General features: G+C 44.2%; 2 long non-coding RNA genes across 2 annotated transcripts; both read right to left on the bottom strand.

The window, feature by feature from the left end:
- Positions 1–9,946: 9,946 nt before the first annotated feature.
- On the bottom strand, positions 9,947–10,771 carry LOC145421218 (uncharacterized). Its single transcript, XR_013902526.1, has 2 exons — positions 10,210–10,771; positions 9,947–10,127 (listed from the first exon to the last, which is right to left on the bottom strand). It is a non-coding gene; the product is annotated as an uncharacterized LOC145421218 (long non-coding RNA).
- Positions 10,772–14,986: 4,215 nt separating this feature from the next.
- On the bottom strand, positions 14,987–15,557 carry LOC145421217 (uncharacterized). The gene is made up of 2 exons (XR_013902525.1): positions 15,250–15,557; positions 14,987–15,167 (listed from the first exon to the last, which is right to left on the bottom strand). It is a non-coding gene; the product is annotated as an uncharacterized LOC145421217 (long non-coding RNA).
- Positions 15,558–18,313: the final 2,756 nt, after the last annotated feature.

Here is an 18,313-nt window from a genome sequence, read left to right as displayed (position 1 = left end):
ACCCCAATATTGAATCTCTGTTATGATGACTTACGATATGTCTGAAAACAAAAAGGGTCCAACCCAGAACAACTGACAAACGTGTCAAACGTGTGCCTTTTAAAGTGACTGTGTACCTTTTAAAGTGACTGTATATATATATATATATATATATGTATATATATTAGGGGTGCAACGATATTCGTATCGATATTGAACCGTTCGATACAGTGCTTTCGGTTCGGTACGCATATGTATCGAACAATACAACATTTGTAATTTATTTTATCAACTTTCCTTCTGACGATGCTGTCTGTGTTGAGCGCTCAGTGAATCTGCGTTCGACTACTCCGCCTAGGCTCGACAGTGCAGCCTGGGCGGAGTAGTCGAACGCAGATTCACTGAGCGCTCAACACAGACAGCATCGTCAGAAGGAAGAGCGCAGGGCAAGCTAGCGAGACAGAAGTTAAGCTCTCCTTGTAACATGGACCTCCCCCACCCTCATTCAGATCTGGCGTTTGGAATTATTTTGGTTTTCATGTGACGTATGACCCTGAAGGTAAGCGAGTCATGGACTAAAGTAAAACAGTATGTTGGATGTGCCATGCAATGCTCAATTACATGGGTGGGAACTAGTGTGTTAGCGCAGTTAGCTTGTTAACGTGTTGGCCGTCTAGCCCCATGCACGGGGCGATCGGCGGTAGCTCGTTAACAGAGATTTGCCGTGTTGTGGCGTTAAGGTCATTTCAACGAGATTAACCTGAAAGCACTAGTGGGAACACAACGAATATGACTGCACATTTACGCCGACATCATCCTAGTGCAAAGACAAGTGGAAGCAGAAAAAAAAACAAGCAAGCATGCTACTAACTTTAGCCGAGTCATTTAGACAGCTGTTAGCACATGATTCTCCTTATATGTTTAATATGCTGCTGAGAATATAGCCCAGAAGAAGCGGATAGTATAGCTTTTATTTTGGAAAGAGACATTTCTCTGTAATAAACTCTCTTTTACAAAGATGAGTGATTCCTCAATCAGATACAGGGCTCGCAATATCGCTAGCCCGACGTCCCGGAGCTAGCGATTTTTTTCAGTCGGTTTACCAAAATCTATCTCTGCCCTGCCTGTCGGGCTATTGTAGGAAGGAAAAATATATGTCAATGCTTTTACATTCTTTCAGAAATGTAGCTGGGTAATTATGTCATTGGCATCGGTGAGCCACTGTCAATATGTGACATATTGCAATCGCGTTTGAATTTGCGCTTGTTTTTTTGCTTTCACTTTGCAATCGCGCGAACTGTGTATAGAGAGCAACAGCACTGATCTGTGAGTGATGATAATTTGTGCACCAATTCCTCTGACATCGTCTTATTAATTGTTAGCTTACTATGCAAACATGACAAGTGAAATCTCCCGCAGCTTAAACATGTGAGAGGTTGATCGCGCAGAGAATCGCTGAGCTTATGTGAGTGCGTGTGTAAAAGCAGCAGGATTTATATTTGACTACGATGACCTGGATGACTGAGAACCTTCACAGACAGATATATATTTTAGTTCTGCTGAGCCAAATAAGACAGGTCAGGGTGAAGAAGTGACAGCCAAAGAAAAGCTTACCACAAAACGGAGAAGTTATGACAAATCAGACTATAAGGCAAAAAGAAAGTGCAGCTTTATGGTTTCATGGACAAAAGAATTTCTGTGGCTGCAATATGACGAGCTAAATAACCAGGGTTGCACATAAGTGGTCCGCAGGTGCGCATTCGCTGTCAAAATAAAAAACACGCACAAGGGTTAGGGTTAAATTTAAAAACTGTACTTTTGAGTTAAAATATATATTTATAATTTTAATAAATGACAAATTAAAAAGGCATGAACATTTTCCTTGTATCAAAAAAATATCGAACCGTGACACCAAAGTATCGGACCGAACCGAACCGTGAATTTTGTGTATCGTTGCACCCCTAAAAAAAAAAATAAATAAATAAAAAAAAAAAAAAAAAAAAAATATATATATATATATATATATATATATATATATATATATATATATATATATATATATATATATATATATATATACATATATACATATACACATATACACATATACATGTATATATGTATATGCGTATATGGTGGCTAACCAACCGGACATAGTGGTGGTAGACAAACAGAAGAAGACGGCCGTAGTGATCGATGTAGCGGTTCCGAATGACAGCAATATCAGGAAGAAGGAACACGAGAAGCTGGAGAAATACCAAGGGCTCAGAGAAGAGCTCGAGAGGATGTGGAGGGTGAAGGTAACGGTGGTCCCCGTGGTAATTGGAGCACTAGGTGCGGTGACTCCCAAAATAGGCGAGTGGCTCCAGCAGATCCCGGGAACAACATCGGAGATCTCTGTCCAGAAGAGCGCAGTCCTGGGAACAGCTAAGATACTGCGCAGGACCCTCAAGCTCCCAGGCCTCTGGTAGAGGACCCGAGCTTGAAGGATAAACCGTCTCAGGGTGGGTGTGGCTACAATGTAGCTTGCCATCACCAGTGTGTGAATGTGTGTGTGAATGGGTGGATGACTGGATATGTAAAGCGCTTTGGGGTCCTTAAGGACTAGTAAAGCGCTATATAAATACAGGCTATTTACCATGAACACCTCTCCTCAGCAGGGCCTCTACGCGACTGAGGTGCAACATCACAACAAATCCAATTACCAAATAATACTGCTAAAATGTATTTATATTCATATATAACAAACATAAACAAAATAAAAGCTCCCAAAATATAAATACAGAAAATAAACATTTATAAATAACAGAGGTGGGACCAAGTCATTGTTTTGCAAGTCTCAAGTAAGTCTCAAGTCTTTATCCTCAAGTCTCAAGTCAAGTCTCAAGTAATGTCAGGCAAGTCAGAGTCGAGTCTCAAGTCACTGGTGTAAAAGTCCGAGTCAAGTCACAAGTCTGAAACTTTGAATTTCAAGTCCTTTCGAGTCTTTAAAAAAAAAATAATGAAAAAATAATGTTGCAGTTATATGCTAAATGTAAATATTAGACCATGTAATTTTAAAATCTGTGTTTTTCTCAACACATGACAAAATAGTGAACTTAGAAAATATACACAAATTGTGAAATTGCACCTCTTTAAAATGCAGCTCAATTAAACCTAGCTCCAAGAATAATTTTCACCGACAGTTCTGAGATAAGCTGCATGTTATTCTTGGATGCGGTTGTAGGACCAGCTTTAAAATCGCATGACAAAAATATCATACACATTAAAAAAAACTGTATCACCAACGTAGCCTGGACAACATTTGCTAGTTAGATGAAGTCAGCTATCTCATCTTAGCATATTTATATGCATATTTATAATTATACGGTTCTTGGAGTGAGTGCATACACTCATGAAGTTTAGTAACTTCAGGTCACTGCAACAAGCCCAGGTACAGTTTACGACGGATGGGTGCAGGACCTTGAAATGCACCGTGTAGAAAGTAAAGACCATCGTACGTATCATAAGTTTACCAGTCTCACAAATTGTCGTCATAAATACACATTCGTTAACCGTTTATTAATAGGACCTTTGAGCTCAACGGTAATTAATTAGTAGTGGAAATAATTTCTGGTAGCATCACAGAAATGTAGCAGTGACAATAACACTGTATGCTGTAATCATACTGGGCAATTAGTGATACAAAAAACCTGTTTTATCCTGTGAATAAAAGTATATGTTTTTGTCAATGTACCATAATAACAGAAGCGAAACGCAATATTGTGTCAGGACAATTCACTATTTATGCACAATAAATAAAGGAGCATAGCGCGACGATTTCTGTTCAGCGCCAGACTTGCTTGTAACCTATATCACCAATTATGTTAAGAAAAATGACGCATTAACTACTAAAAAACACTGACCTTCGTGTAAATGCTTGGAGCAGACTAACCTGTGAGCTGGAGGGTTCTGGGACGTTATATTTGATCTTTGAATGGCTGCGATCCAGGCCATCCGTCGCGTCTTTGTTACTTCGGAAACATGGCTTGAACAATTTCTCTTCAACGACATAATCCGATAACAACCGATCTCTTTACCCGTCGGCTTCCCGTGGCTGTCATGCGACCGGCTATTGCAGTTAATAATACAACGGCTTCTTGACATTTTTGTGTTTCTTTTTATCGCTGTATAACTGATTTTAATTGAAAGCCTGCGTGCGCTAGTACCGCTTGCCACGAGTTCCCAGAATCCTTTGCGGTTCTACCCGTGAATGACGTCACATTTTCAATCTCTATATAATATGCATGTTAAATTTTATATTTGGGGTAAAATATCAAGTCTTTTCAAGTAAACCGGTTCAAGTCCAATTCAAGTCCCAAGTCATTGGTGTAAAAGTCCAAGTCAAGTCACAAGTCTTAGAACATTTTTTCAAGTCAAGTCTAAAGTCATAAAATTAATGACTCGAGTCTGACTCGAGTCCAAGTCATGTGACTCGAGTCCACGCCTCTGATAAATAAACACATATACATAACCAATACTGACAAAGCAAGATAACACTGCAGGATGGATCTTTGGTGAAATATAAATTATTTTTTAATACACCCGTTACATATATATATATATATATAGATAGATAGATAGTTTGGACACACAGTGAGTAAGTATGTCCAGACTTTTGACTTGTGTTGTGTGTTTATGCTGTTTATTTGTGATCCTTCCAGACAACAGTGAGATTTCCTAGAAAAAGGGCGTTCTTGGAGATTCCCACCTAGTCTGTGCAGCCATGAACTACAGCTTTGCATCATTTGTTAAATGAGTGCCCTTTTAAAAGCTCTGCTTTGAGACAAACATGTGCTAGTAAAATATTTTTTGTAAAAAATGACAAATTAAACTCAAGCAACACTGAACAATGCTGTGCTCAGCTGTGGAGTTGACCGTTCAAGGAATTCCACTCCAGTTGACATCAATAAGACAAAGGAGTGGGGAAAAAACACTGGAAACCAAGCATTTAGGAGCGGAGGGATGTTGAGATGACCTAAATGCAAGTATGTAGAGAGGCCGACCTTAATGACTTTTCTTGTTGAAGAAAAGCAAACAAACTAAAACAAAAACACAAAAAACAGCTGAGCAAAGTGAAATTGAAAAATGACACAAGTCAAATCAGAACCACTAGAAGGAAACCCATTATTCATGAGGAAGGACAGGACTATTTACAGAAACAATTCACAGCACTTCACTTAGTCCATATTCCACGTATACCCCATAATAACAAAGTGAAAAAGTTTGTTTGAAATTCTTGAAAATGTATTAAAAATACAAAACAAAAATATCACATATATATAAGCATTCACAGCCTTTGCTATAACACTCAAAATTGGGCTCAGGTGCATCCTGCTTCCCCTGATCACCTGTCAGATGTTTCTACGACTTGATTGGAGTCCAGCTTTGGCAAATTCAATTAATTGGACATGATTTGGAAAGGCACCAGTCCATATAAGGTCCCATAGTTGACAATTGCATATCAGAGCACAAACCATGCCATGAAGTCCAAGGAATTGTCTTTACAGAGGAAAAATACAGAGGCACAGCATTAAAGGTTTCTATGAGCACAGCAGCCTCTATCATCTGTCAATGAAAGAAATTTGGAACCACCAAAACCCCTTTAGAGCCTGTCGCCTGACCAATCAGGGTAAAAGGCTCAGATTTTAATTAGCCATGTGACAAAGAACCTTAGTCTTGGTTCGTCTTTTTAACAGGACAATCCAATCACCCCAACAGATCACTCTCAACCTGTAGGCTTCCTTTTAGTTTCTGGGGTACTTAGATTAATTTTTGAAATAAGCCCTGTAAGCCCTGCACTTATGTGAAACATATTAAGGCCACTTTAATAAAAATGGCAAAAATAATCCAATAATATCAGCCTTAATGGTAAAGCCTGCATCACATTTCTGTATTAGCGAGTAGTCATTTAAGTATTAATAGTCTTATTTAAAAGATATATGCTTCCACTACGTGTGCAACATTTCTACTCATAATGCAGTATTGACAAAGTATTAAAACCTAAAAGAATCTGAATACAGTCAAATCTGAGCACTTAGATTAGCGCTAGAGATTGATGATTATGTCCAGATTATAAGTGACCGAGCACAGTGAAGAAAGAGTAACACGGCATAAAGAAACTTTCAAGAAGTGCCATTAGATGTTGCTGAGCAATCTCATTTTCCCAAACAAGTTTCATTACCTCTAATATACAGTAGATCAGTTTAAGTTTTTTATGCTGAAAATGGATGTGAAATAACCACAAATCTCTATTTCAAAATCCCTTTAAAACGACTCTGTTCCGGCCTCTTTCCCAGTTATTTTCAAAAGGGATGTATCAAAGTGTTTGGCAGTGAGAGGCAGTAAAGCCCTCTTTAAAGGATTACTGGGTGAGTAGGATGAGATTTCTCACTTATTTTCCCTATATCCTCCCTCTTTAGCTGCACAGTGCATGAAACCCATATTGTTACTATCACTGGTTTTCTACTCAGGTTGTTAAGGGAGAGCTAATAACAATTCACTTAAGAAAAAATACAACAACAGCATCATCAGAGGAAACTGCAGCTGAGCCAAGTGTAATTATCTGCAGTGACAGCGTGATTTCACTACAGCAGGTTTGTAGCTCAACACCTGCAGGTCAGAGACACCATATGTCTTGGTAAGTAGTTCACAAGAAGAGCAGGACTCACAACCCACACAGTTCTAAGAAGATCCTCGTTTTTATGCAATATAATCATTTTCAAATGCTAGCTCACCGTAGACTTGCTAAATGCAAATTAACCAGTAAAGATGTCACTTCCTCTAGTACACATTTCACTCTCCTGATATGCTTCTCTTTTGTACACAAGGTAAACACCTTGTTTTTTCTCTATTATGAAAATCCTCTTACAGGTTTAGCTAGAGTATAATACAGGTAGCCTATGTAGACTAACGTGCTGCAAGCCTCAGTGAAAAGAGCCTGTCTAATCCATCAAGAAGTTTTGGGAAAGCAGGATTTGTTTGACAAACCAAACTAGTGAAATGCTATTAAGATGCAGAGGACTAAATGAAATTGCCTTGGCCTCCTGAATAATTTCACAGCACGAGTTCATCTTGTTACACTGAAAAGCACAACAGGTAGGCAGCAGACATGTGCGGCGTGATTGGTAGTCAGTGTTAGTTATACATAATTCATTCCCTCTGTGGTTTACTAGAGAGCGTGGTCGTAATTATTTTGCTGTGAGCCGATTTGTTTTGCATTGACTGCATATATGCAACATTATGAAGTATATACACAACAAGATGGTGCATGTCTGCCTGTCTGCTTTTTTTTTTTCTTTAACCACCAAACCCACTATTGTTTCTTTATCGGTGTGTGGTTCTGAGCAGCACTATGTAATTTCACTTGAGCTCTGTTTAGGCTTTGAAGGCTTGTTTCCTTTTTCCCAAACAGGCCAGACTCCCCATCAGATATAATGAGGGAACATGGAAGCCAAAGTGGAGGTTTGAAATGGTAATTAGTAAGACTCCCTGCGACTATAAGAGACAGAAGGACTGATTTAGCACAGCAGAATTAGAGATTGGAAGACAGTAATAGGACACGTTTGGATGGCAGTCGTATATTTAGCTGTGGTGCCCAGGAGCAGGAATGAAGTAAAATCAGATTTTAGCTCCATTACATCTATTTATACCAGAAGGCCATACTAGCGCAGCTTAAACTTTGTTCATCACTAGAGAAATCTGCAACTTTGCAAGATTGCTGTGCAAAAAATATCATTTTGTTTCATCCATTTTAGACTAAACTAACCATGTGCAAAAACAAATGTTCGTGGTGTCTATAATGAGCAATGAAGAACAAGCTAAATGGAGGTGAAATTTAAAAGACATTAAAAAACACTATTAACTGACATATTGCTTCCTCCCAAATTTCATGCTACTTCTGCTATCATTAGTCACCCTTACTGCATGTTGAGATCTCAAGATGCCTTTCAGCTCATGTGAAGGCACAATTTACATCGGCTAAGTGTCTACTTTGCTGCATTCTAATTAGCGCCAACTTTCTGTGGCAGTTTTTCTGTATTTTCTCTAACACATTATTTATATATGCCTGCAAAAAGCATGGTTATTGTATGTGTGAACAAGTGTACAGCTATAGTGTTGGGGAAGTTGGTTTCACAGTTTTATGATGCTGAATACGGTTTGGTTTAGCATGCTAATGTCCGCTAACTAGCATCACACAACTTTCACTTAACAAGAATATTTGATATGCTGGGGCTATATTTTGAGTTTTCACAAAAACCTACCCAATAACTATAAAAAAACAACAACTTCAGAGTACACTCTCTGCCAGCCATGGATTTCTGCACCAATTTCACCAGCATATGTCAAGAAATTTGGCCTGCTGGTAGCGTTTCGTAAGAAATCAAGAGGATCATGGCTGTCAGCCACATTCATACTTTGGTGACCTTGAATTCTTGTGGAAATGTTCGTGTTCATTTTTTTCAGTACACACTGGGATACTTCAGTCCTGATAAAAGCACTGGAGGATAATATTTGTCATTTTGAAAAGGAGGTATGAGCTAATAGGCACCTCGCTCACCTGACGTCTCAGTTTCTCCTTCCAATTATCTCACAATAGCGCATCTTCAGGGGGAAACAATCCACATATAAGTGTCATTTATGAGAGGTAGAGCATGAGTCTTTCATTAGATGAAGTTTTTCAAAACACATGCAAAAATTAGACACATGCATTGTTTCAGGCTATAATTTTTTGTCAAGCTTTGTAGTGAAGTGCAGCAGAAAGACGATTCAGCTGGGAGCACAGTGACTCTCTAACAACCCCTCTAAACAATACTCAGCAGATTCCTGACACTGAAGTGGAATGCATGAAATGTACAGAAGACAATCCAGAGAGGTATGACAACAAAAAACTAGGACAGGAGGAGGCTAGGCTGGCAAAGCAGACCGAGCAGTGTAGCACCGTAAGCAGCCAAAAAAAGCAGCAGGAGAAGCATTTATGAGCAAAGATAAAGAAATTATGAGCAAAGATAATACTGTTTTCATTAATATGTCTGCATGAACATGGCTACTGGACTGTTTGAATGTGAAGGATGAATATGTAGGGCAGCTCATCGTTTGACAGTGTGTGCACGTTAAGAGAAAGTAGCCTGAATACCTGAGTGACTATGAATAATCCATTGTATTATAACACAGAATTGTACTGAACAATGGTTAGCCTGACAAGTTAGTTTTTTGTGCTGAGATGTCTAATGTTTTAAACATTATGGCTTTTCCACAAGAGCAGTAATAAAGTAAATGATAGAGCTGACAGTGTGTGATCATTTTTTTTTATATTCAAAGGTTTAACCCTCTACTGCATGACTTTTTAATTTGGGGGGAAAAAAATATTTCTCCCTATTTTGGGGGAGCTTTAGGGTCCCTAATAATATATCAATCATAAAATTTGACACCCTGACCCCCCCAAACAGATATTGGTTTGTTGCTTGAAGGCAACACTGTGCAACAAGGGCAGTAAAATGCCAAGTTATTCTATAATAAGTTGTATTAGTACAACAAGGATGAACAAATAAATAAACAACAAATAAACAATGTAAACATTTCACAAAACAATGAAACACCAAAATGCATCCAACATTTGACCCTAACCACATGCACGTGCGCGCGCATACACACACACACACACACACACACACACACACACACACACACACACACACACACACACACACACACGTTGTGTTTCCATCACTTTTGGGGACATTACATTAACTTACATTAAATTCCTGGAGACTTATCCTGTCTCTACCCATCACAAGTCCCTGCCTGAACCTTACCCTAACCCTTACTCAAGCCTTCACCCTAAAATTGAATGATTTACCTTGTCAGGCGCAGTGGCCCGTGGAAATGGAAGGGACTCAAGTGCAGATTCAAAACCGGAGGCCAGGGGTGAGGTGTAACGAAAAGAGATATTTATTTTACAATGCTCAAAGGCTAACAGAAAGTGCAGACTAGAATCAATGAACATAAACTAGATGTCTGAGGCGAGAGAAGATACTGTGATGATAACTAGACGGCAGGGATAACTGAGTGCAGGTACTGGGCAGGGGAAACTGTGGCGGGCCAGGGCACTGAAACAGAGGAGAGAGCAGTCAGGGGAATTCCACAGAGAGCTGCGAGTGAATCTAAGGATAGTACACTGAGCTGTCTTACAAACTTGCAGGTGAGGGTTGCGTGGAGGGGGGAGGCAGGAGAGGTCCAGGTGGGTACTGCATGCAATGCAGGGAGGCAGGCAGGAAAGAATGGCAGCTCCGACACGGAGAGGGATTACCGGCGGCAGCAAACTGGTTTCCAGGAGAGCTTGGTAGGTGGGTTTTCGCGGTAAAGTTGGCAGATAATCTGGCGAAGACCAGTTGAGTGCGCCGGTCATAAATACTGCTGGTCCGATTGCCATCAGGTGAGGAACAACAAAGACTCCACCCAGTGGGGAGGAGCTGATGCTGTGGAAAACCACCCAGACCACGACACTACCCCCCCATCAAGGGTCGACCCCCGGCGACCGAGCCACCCGCGGCCCGCGTCGAGCCCCGTAAAAAGCAGAAAGCAAAGCAGGATCCAAAATCAAGGAACGAGACACCCAGGACCGCTCCTCAGGCCCATAACCCTCCCAGTCCACCAAGAACTGCCGGACCCGTCCCCGCCGACGGACGTCCAGAATGCGCCGGACCGCGAAGGCAGGATGCCCATCCACGAGCCGGGCGGGAGGAGGGGGAGCGGAAGGAGGGCACAACGGACTCACGACCACCGGCTTGACCTGGGAGACGTGGAAGGTCGGGTGAATGCGCAGCGAGGAAGGCAGCTTCAACCGCAGCGCAGAAGGGCTGAGGACCCGCTCCACCTCGAACGGTCCAATGAAACGCGGGGCCAGCTTACGGGATGCCACCTTGAGGGGAACGTCCCTAGCAGACAACCACACTTTCTGCCCAGGGGAGTAGGCAGGGGCTGCCCTGCGGCGACGGTCCGCGTACAGGCACTGGCGAGCAACGGACCGGCACAACGACCGACGGGTCAACCTCCACGCCCGCTGACAACGTCGGAGATGGTGTTGGACCGAGGGAACCTCGAGGTCGGCCTCCTGGTCGGGGAAGAGAGGCGGCTGGTAACCTATGGAGGCCTCGAAAGGCGAGAGGCCAGTAGCAGAAGACGTAAGCGAATTGTGAGCGTATTCTGCCCATGGCAGCAACGAGGACCATGAGGCGGGGTTGGAGGCAGCGACACAACGGAGGGTGGCCTCCAGTTCCTGGTTGAGCCGTTCGGCCTGCCCATTCGTCTGTGGATGAAATCCTGAGCTCAAGCAGGGTTTAGCCCCGAGAGCGGTGCAGAACGACCTCCACACTCGCGAAATGAACTGAGGGCCCCTATCTGACACGATCTCGCAAGGTATGCCGTGGAGTCTGAAGACCTGCTCAGTCATAATCTTGGCTGTCTCCGTTGCAGTGGGGAGTTTGTTTAGGGCAATGAAGTGTGCAGCTTTGGAGAATCTATCCACCACAGTGAGAATCGTGGTTTTACCTGAGGAGACGGGAAGGCCAGTGACAAAATCCAACGCAATGTGAGACCAGGGGCGATGAGGTATAGTGAGGGGTCGTAAAAGTCCAGCTGGGCGTAGTGAGCTCGATTTGTTACGTGCGCAGACAGGACAGGCAGCTACATATTCTTTGACGTCTTTATCAATAGTCTCCCACCAGAAATACCTTTTAAGGAGTGAGCCTGTTCTCCCCCCACCCGGATGGCAAGAAAATTTGCCCTTGTGGACCCAATCGATCACCTTAGGGCGAGCCACGGTGGGGACATAGCGTCGGTTCGGAGGGCCCGTGCCGGGGTCTGGCTCAGTCTCCAGCGCACGGCGGATGTCCTCCTCCACGTCCCAGGCGACAGAACCGATCCTGACTCCTGCCGGCAAGATGGTGGGTGCATCAGACGGGTCACACACAGGGTCGAACTGGCGGGACAGAGCATCCGGCTTGGTGTTGCGGGTGCCTGGTCGGTAAGAGATGGAAAAGTTAAATCGAGTAAAGAATAGGGACCATCGAGCTTGGCGCGAGTTGAGCCTTTTGGCTGTGCGTAAATAGGTTAAGTTCTTATGGTCAGTCCAAATAGTGAATGGATGCTCTGCTCCCTCAAGTAAATGCCGCCATTCCTCCAGCGCTAGCTTTACAGCAAGCAACTCCCTGTCTCCAACGTCATAATTCCTCTCCGCAGGTGAGAGGCGGCGGGAGAAAAAGGCGCAGGGCTGAAGCTTAGCAGATGAACCTGAACGCTGGGACAACACCGCCCCGACCCCAACGCCTGACGCGTCTACTTCCACGACAAAAGGTTTACTATGATCGGGATGGATTAAGACCGGCGCAGAGGTAAACAGTTCTTTCAACCGGGAGAAGGCGGCGTCGGCCTCTGGACTCCAATGGTAAGGTAGCTTAGAGGAAGTTAGACGAGTTAGGGGAGCGGCTACTTGACTGTAATTCCTGATGAAGCGGCGGTAGAAGTTCGCGAAGCCCAAAAACCCTTGTAAGTGTTTTCGGGAGGTTGGTAGTGGCCACTCCGCTACTGCCTTCACTTTAGCCGGATCTGTCTTCACCTGCCCCCCTGCAAGAATGTAACCCAGAAACGACACAGACGGTGAGTGGAATTCGCATTTCTCGGCTTTGACATATAACTTGTTCTCCAACAACCGCTGGAGTACGGCCCGGACATGGACTCTGTGTTCCTTGAGGTCCTTGGAAAAAATCAGGATGTCGTCGAGGTAAACGAAGACAAAACGATCCAGAAAATCCCTAAGGACATCATTCACTAGGGTTTGAAAAACTGCAGGTGCGTTAGTGAGGCCAAATGGCATGACTAGATACTCGAAATGTCCTAAGTGTGTGTTAAACGCAGTTTTCCACTCATCCCCCTCCCTGATTCTGACTAGGTGATATGCGTTCCTGAGATCCAGTTTGGTAAAAATGGTGGCCCCATGGAGGGGCTCAAAAGCGGAGCTGATGAGTGGTAATGGGTATTTGTTTTTAACCGTGATGTCATTAAGGGGCCGAAAGTCAATGCATGGGCGGAGTGTGCCATCTTTCTTACCCACGAAGAAGAAGCCAGCTCCCACAGGGGAAGTTGATGGTCTGATGAGTCCAGCTGCCAGTGAGTCTCCGATGTATTTTTCCATGGCAGCCCGTTCAGGTCGTGACAAGTTGTAGAGGCGGCTGGAAGGTAACGTGGAGCCGGAAAACAAGGTAATGGCACAATCGTAAGGGCGATGGGGTGGCAGGGACAGTGCCTTATCTTTATTAAAAACTTCAGATATGTCATGATATTCGGGGGGAACCGCAGAGAGGTCTGGGGTGCAGTTCTCCTTGCTAGAGGGCTCGGTGGCCCCTGGTGGGGCAGCTGAGACGAGACAGTTTGCGTGACAATATGGGCTCCAACTCACGACCCTCTGTCCCACCCAATCCAGGTGAGGATTATGATGCCTTAGCCATGGGAAACCTAGAATTATGGGCGTGTCAGGGGATTGTGAGGTGTAAAAGATCAGTGTTTCTCTGTGGTTGCCGGAAGTGATCAAGGTAACCGGTGCAGTGCGATGAGTGATGTAAGAAAAGACCTGATCGTTTAATGCCCTAACTGGAATAGACGGATTTAACTCAAAAAGAGGGATCTGAAGCTGTTCAGCAAATCCCCTGTCAATCAAACTCTGTTCGGCCCCTGAATCAACCAGCGCTGATGAGACGTGGGCTCCCTGACCGAGTAAGAGTGTCACAGAAAGCAAAAATCGGGGCTTGGCGTTAACCCTGGTACCGCCCACCCGTACCCCCGGATCTACCGGCGGGCGGTCTCTTTTCCCTTCTTAGGGCAGGAAGAAATCAAATGCTCACCGGAGCCACAATAAAAGCAAGAGTGTGAACGGCGACGCCTCTCTCTCTCTTCCACCGTCAGCTGGTAACGCCCGATCTGCATGGGTTCCGGTTCCGGTTCACCACCCCCTGTGCCAGCAAAGGGAGCGGACGGCTGAACCGGAAGCGGTGGCGGGAGAGAAACGACCGGCGATGACCGCCGCAAGGACCGACGGGAGCTGTAGTCCCTCTCCCACTCTCGCTCCCGCAACCTGCTGTCAATGCGAAGTGTGAGGGAAACCAGCTCCTCAAAATTAGCGGGCTCGTCCCGGGAGGCCAGGTGGTCCTTCATCTCATCGTTGAGGGAGTGCAAATACACCCCGTGTAGAGCCCGATCAGACCAGCCCGCCTCGGCGGCGGCGATGCGGAAATCGATCAGGAAGTCCGCAACGCTCCGCCGTCCCTGACGAAGATGCAACAGCTTCCGCGCCGAACTGCGTTCAGAGGTCGGGTGAGCGAAAGTCTTCTTAAACTCACTCAGAAAGTCGTCATAATGACAAGTCGGTAACGGATGTCTAGCTAGATAAGCCTCTGCCCATGTAAGGGCGCGATCGCGCAGTTTCCCGACTAAATAAGAAATCCGCACGGTTTCAGAAACAAACGAGCGGGGTGAGCGCCCGAACGCTAGCTCGCACTGAAGGAGGAAACCGCTACATCCCCCCCGGCCGCCAGAAAAAGGTTCCGGCTCCGGGGAGGCGGCATCGCGGAACATCGGCGTCTGCAGGGGCTCAGGACCCGCAGCGGGCTGAAGCGGCGGCGGCGCGGATACCGATGCCGACGTACCGGGAACGGGTTCGGGTTCCGGGGCAGTGGCCGACTGAAGGGTCTGAACCGCGGACTGCATCTTCTCCTGCTCGTCGGTGAGTGAGTTAACCTTCGCCAGGAGAAACTGGAGCGCGTCCTCGTGAGTGCCAAGAATGGCGCCCTGTTTTGAGACGGCGGTCCGGATTTGATCCGCTGAGTCCATACACTGGCCAGATTATACTGTCAGGCGCAGTGGCCCGTGGAAATGGAAGGGACTCAAGTGCAGATTCAAAACCGGAGGCCAGGGGTGAGGTGTAACGAAAAGAGATATTTATTTTACAATGCTCAAAGGCTAACAGAAAGTGCAGACTAGAATCAATGAACATAAACTAGATGTCTGAGGCGAGAGAAGATACTGTGATGATAACTAGACGGCAGGGATAACTGAGTGCAGGTACTGGGCAGGGGAAACTGTGGCGGGCCAGGGCACTGAAACAGAGGAGAGAGCAGTCAGGGGAATTCCACAGAGAGCTGCGAGTGAATCTAAGGATAGTACACTGAGCTGTCTTACAAACTTGCAGGTGAGGGTTGCGTGGAGGGGGGAGGCAGGAGAGGTCCAGGTGGGTACTGCATGCAATGCAGGGAGGCAGGCAGGAAAGAATGGCAGCTCCGACACGGAGAGGGATTACCGGCGGCAGCAAACTGGTTTCCAGGAGAGCTTGGTAGGTGGGTTTTCGCGGTAAAGTTGGCAGATAATCTGGCGAAGACCAGTTGAGTGCGCCGGTCATAAATACTGCTGGTCCGATTGCCATCAGGTGAGGAACAACAAAGACTCCACCCAGTGGGGAGGAGCTGATGCTGTGGAAAACCACCCAGACCACGACATACCTTGCATTTTGTCCCCATAAAGTAGGCGAGACCTCACAATATGAGTGTGTAAACAAATTTGTGTCCCCACAACAATAAGTAATACATGACCACACACACTGACACCCACACAGCAATATTGGTATGGCAGGGATCAGGCCCACACAATGTGCTTCCACATGGCCCACATACCGCAAAGAATGATGGCCCTTTGGTGGCCCAGACCTGGTTTGCCAGAGGTGGCCCACACATGGGCCAGCACAAGGCCAGTTTCAGACACCCTGGTCGTCCTGTGCTGGCCTATGTGTGGATTACCTCTGGCAAACCTGATCTGGGCCACTAAAGGGCCGTTATTCATTGCGGTATGTGGGCCATCTGTAGGTGGTGTGCAGCCACGGGCCAGTTGTAGACACACTGCTGGCCCTGTGCTGGCCCAGAACGGTTTCAGCTCTGGCCCCAGATGTCAGCATAATGTGTACCTTAATCAAGCCATGCAACAACAACATGTGCCAGAACATGCAAAACAGTGCAAAAGTAACATGCCGAAACTCTGTTCAGACAGTGAATGGACTGATTTTTATGTAGTGCTTTTCTACTCTCCCAGATTACTCAAAGTGCCGGCTTGATACCAGATCCTGGCCAGACCTGCTTGCTATGTGGGCACTAACACACACACAGACACAGTTACTTTACCAACTGACCCCTGACCCCTGAGCTCCCAAGTGTCCCTCAAACCTCATTCAGGGATCCACTCCTCTACTTCACTGTCACTCCCTGAAAGCTCACTGTCCTCACTTTCTGAGGACAGAAAGTGCACATTCCCTTGGTTTCCTTGCATAAAAAGTTTTTACATCCATGTCCTGTAATTATGAGTAGATTGTAAAGTAAAAAAACATTGACTATGATCATATAAATGCACACAAACACATCTCTACACACATCCAAATGCATTATATTGCCTGAAAAAAATTGGGCTAACTGCGCAGTGTTGCCTTGAGGCAACGAATGAAAATGAACAGTTTTACAGTATAAATAAATTTTAAAAAGTAGAACAAACAATCAAATGTTCTTCTTAACATATTCATGCACATACAAGTATTTTTGTAATATACATTTATTTCACTATAAACATGTAAAATAGTGATCTTTATCTTGCTTCCTAATGGAAATGTCTCTCATGTAGTGCAGCTTGCAGAAAGGGCCCCCCCCCCCTCCCCCCCAAATCAAAGTCACACCACCTTCAACTCATCATTTTATTGGAAAGAGATGTGCCTGGTAACATTGTTTGAAAAAAAAGAAGTTTTTTTTTTTTTGAAGCTCCACCGTAAGGCATGAAAATGTGGTTTGTTGCCTCAGGGCAACGCTATGCAGTAGAGGGTTAAATGACATAAATTAACATATAGAGACCAAAGACAGCACTACATTGCAGCAGGAGTCTTAGTAGACATCTGAGTGAACCTGGTGTGCTCAGCTCTGATGATGATTCTCAGAAACTGATCACAAATAGGTACTTTACTTTGCATGAGGAGCGTTTTTAATTTTTTTACAGTTTCCAAATTATTTAGCTGAATTCACCTGTTAAATTCTTTTTTGCAAAATATGTCACCAAGGAAGCAAAAATCCACGCAAAATGCTGATATGTAGCACGATATCTGGAAATGTTTGAAAAACCATACCGATGGGGGCGTTGGGGAGTTTGACAATTTGTTGATGGTAATAAACAATAAACTTCTATCTTTTGAAGTAGGTATGCAACTAAAACACATTAATATATCTAATATATCACTTTTATAATGTTTAATACAATAAAGACAATAAAGGTAATTTAATTTACTGTGAGCTGCTGTGCTGAGCCAATCCTATCATGGGTTTTTATTTGGCTGGAGTTTTGAGTTGCTGTGCTTTGTTACTTTATGATTATTGTTTTTTTATTATTAGTTATATTTATTGCGTAGGTTCCCTCAGTTTCCTGAGCCTTTAGTCTTGACTGCTTATTGCTTGTATTTATAGACTTTGATTGGTCCCCTCGGTGCTTCCTCTGTGTGAACCCCCTCTGTTAAGTTCATTCATGTTTCCGTGTTTCCTGTTTTAAGTTATTGTTATTGCTAATTACGTATCTCTGGTGCCGGGTTTAGTTTCACTTCCTCCTTACTGTCTGATTGTCGTTAATGTCTAGATCTATTTTCTATCATCCATTTTAACAGTTAGAACAAAATGAAGCTAAAAACATCATCTCCCTGTCTCCGGTACAGTTTTTACCACAACCAGTTGTGAACGTGGAAATGATGTCATTTTTTCAGTCATGTCTGCTGGGAAATCTCACAGTAATTCTGAACAAGCCACAAGTCAGTAGTGCAACTGCTGTGTAATATTTTTATGTGGAAATTATGTGCTTTTGGAGGGTGTATGTTGGATTCAAAACAAACTACGGTGTTCATGGTAACAAAGAGACCTCACCGCATGTGCAACTGACTTACCATTGCTTTCTTTAAGAGACAAATCAAGGGGCCGGGACTGGAATTGTATTTGTGTTGTGTGTCACAGTGGACATAAGCTATACTAGGCACACAAAAAGCAGGTTTTTTTCAGCTAATTTCAACAATTTGTTGACGATGAGAAACTATAATGTGTTATCTTTAGAAGTCTGTGGAACTGGTAATTTAATTCACAATTTTGTATCAAATTATTAGACTTTACAGCTTGACAAAAATCCAATATTGTGTCACAAGGGACTTGCAACCTCCTACATTGTTATTATCCTTCTCAGG

Source organism: Astatotilapia calliptera, chromosome 16, assembly GCF_964374335.1.
Source record: "Astatotilapia calliptera chromosome 16, fAstCal68.1, whole genome shotgun sequence".
Lineage (NCBI taxonomy): Eukaryota > Metazoa > Chordata > Actinopteri > Cichliformes > Cichlidae > Astatotilapia > Astatotilapia calliptera.
This window is presented reverse-complemented; position numbering and strand designations above follow the sequence as displayed.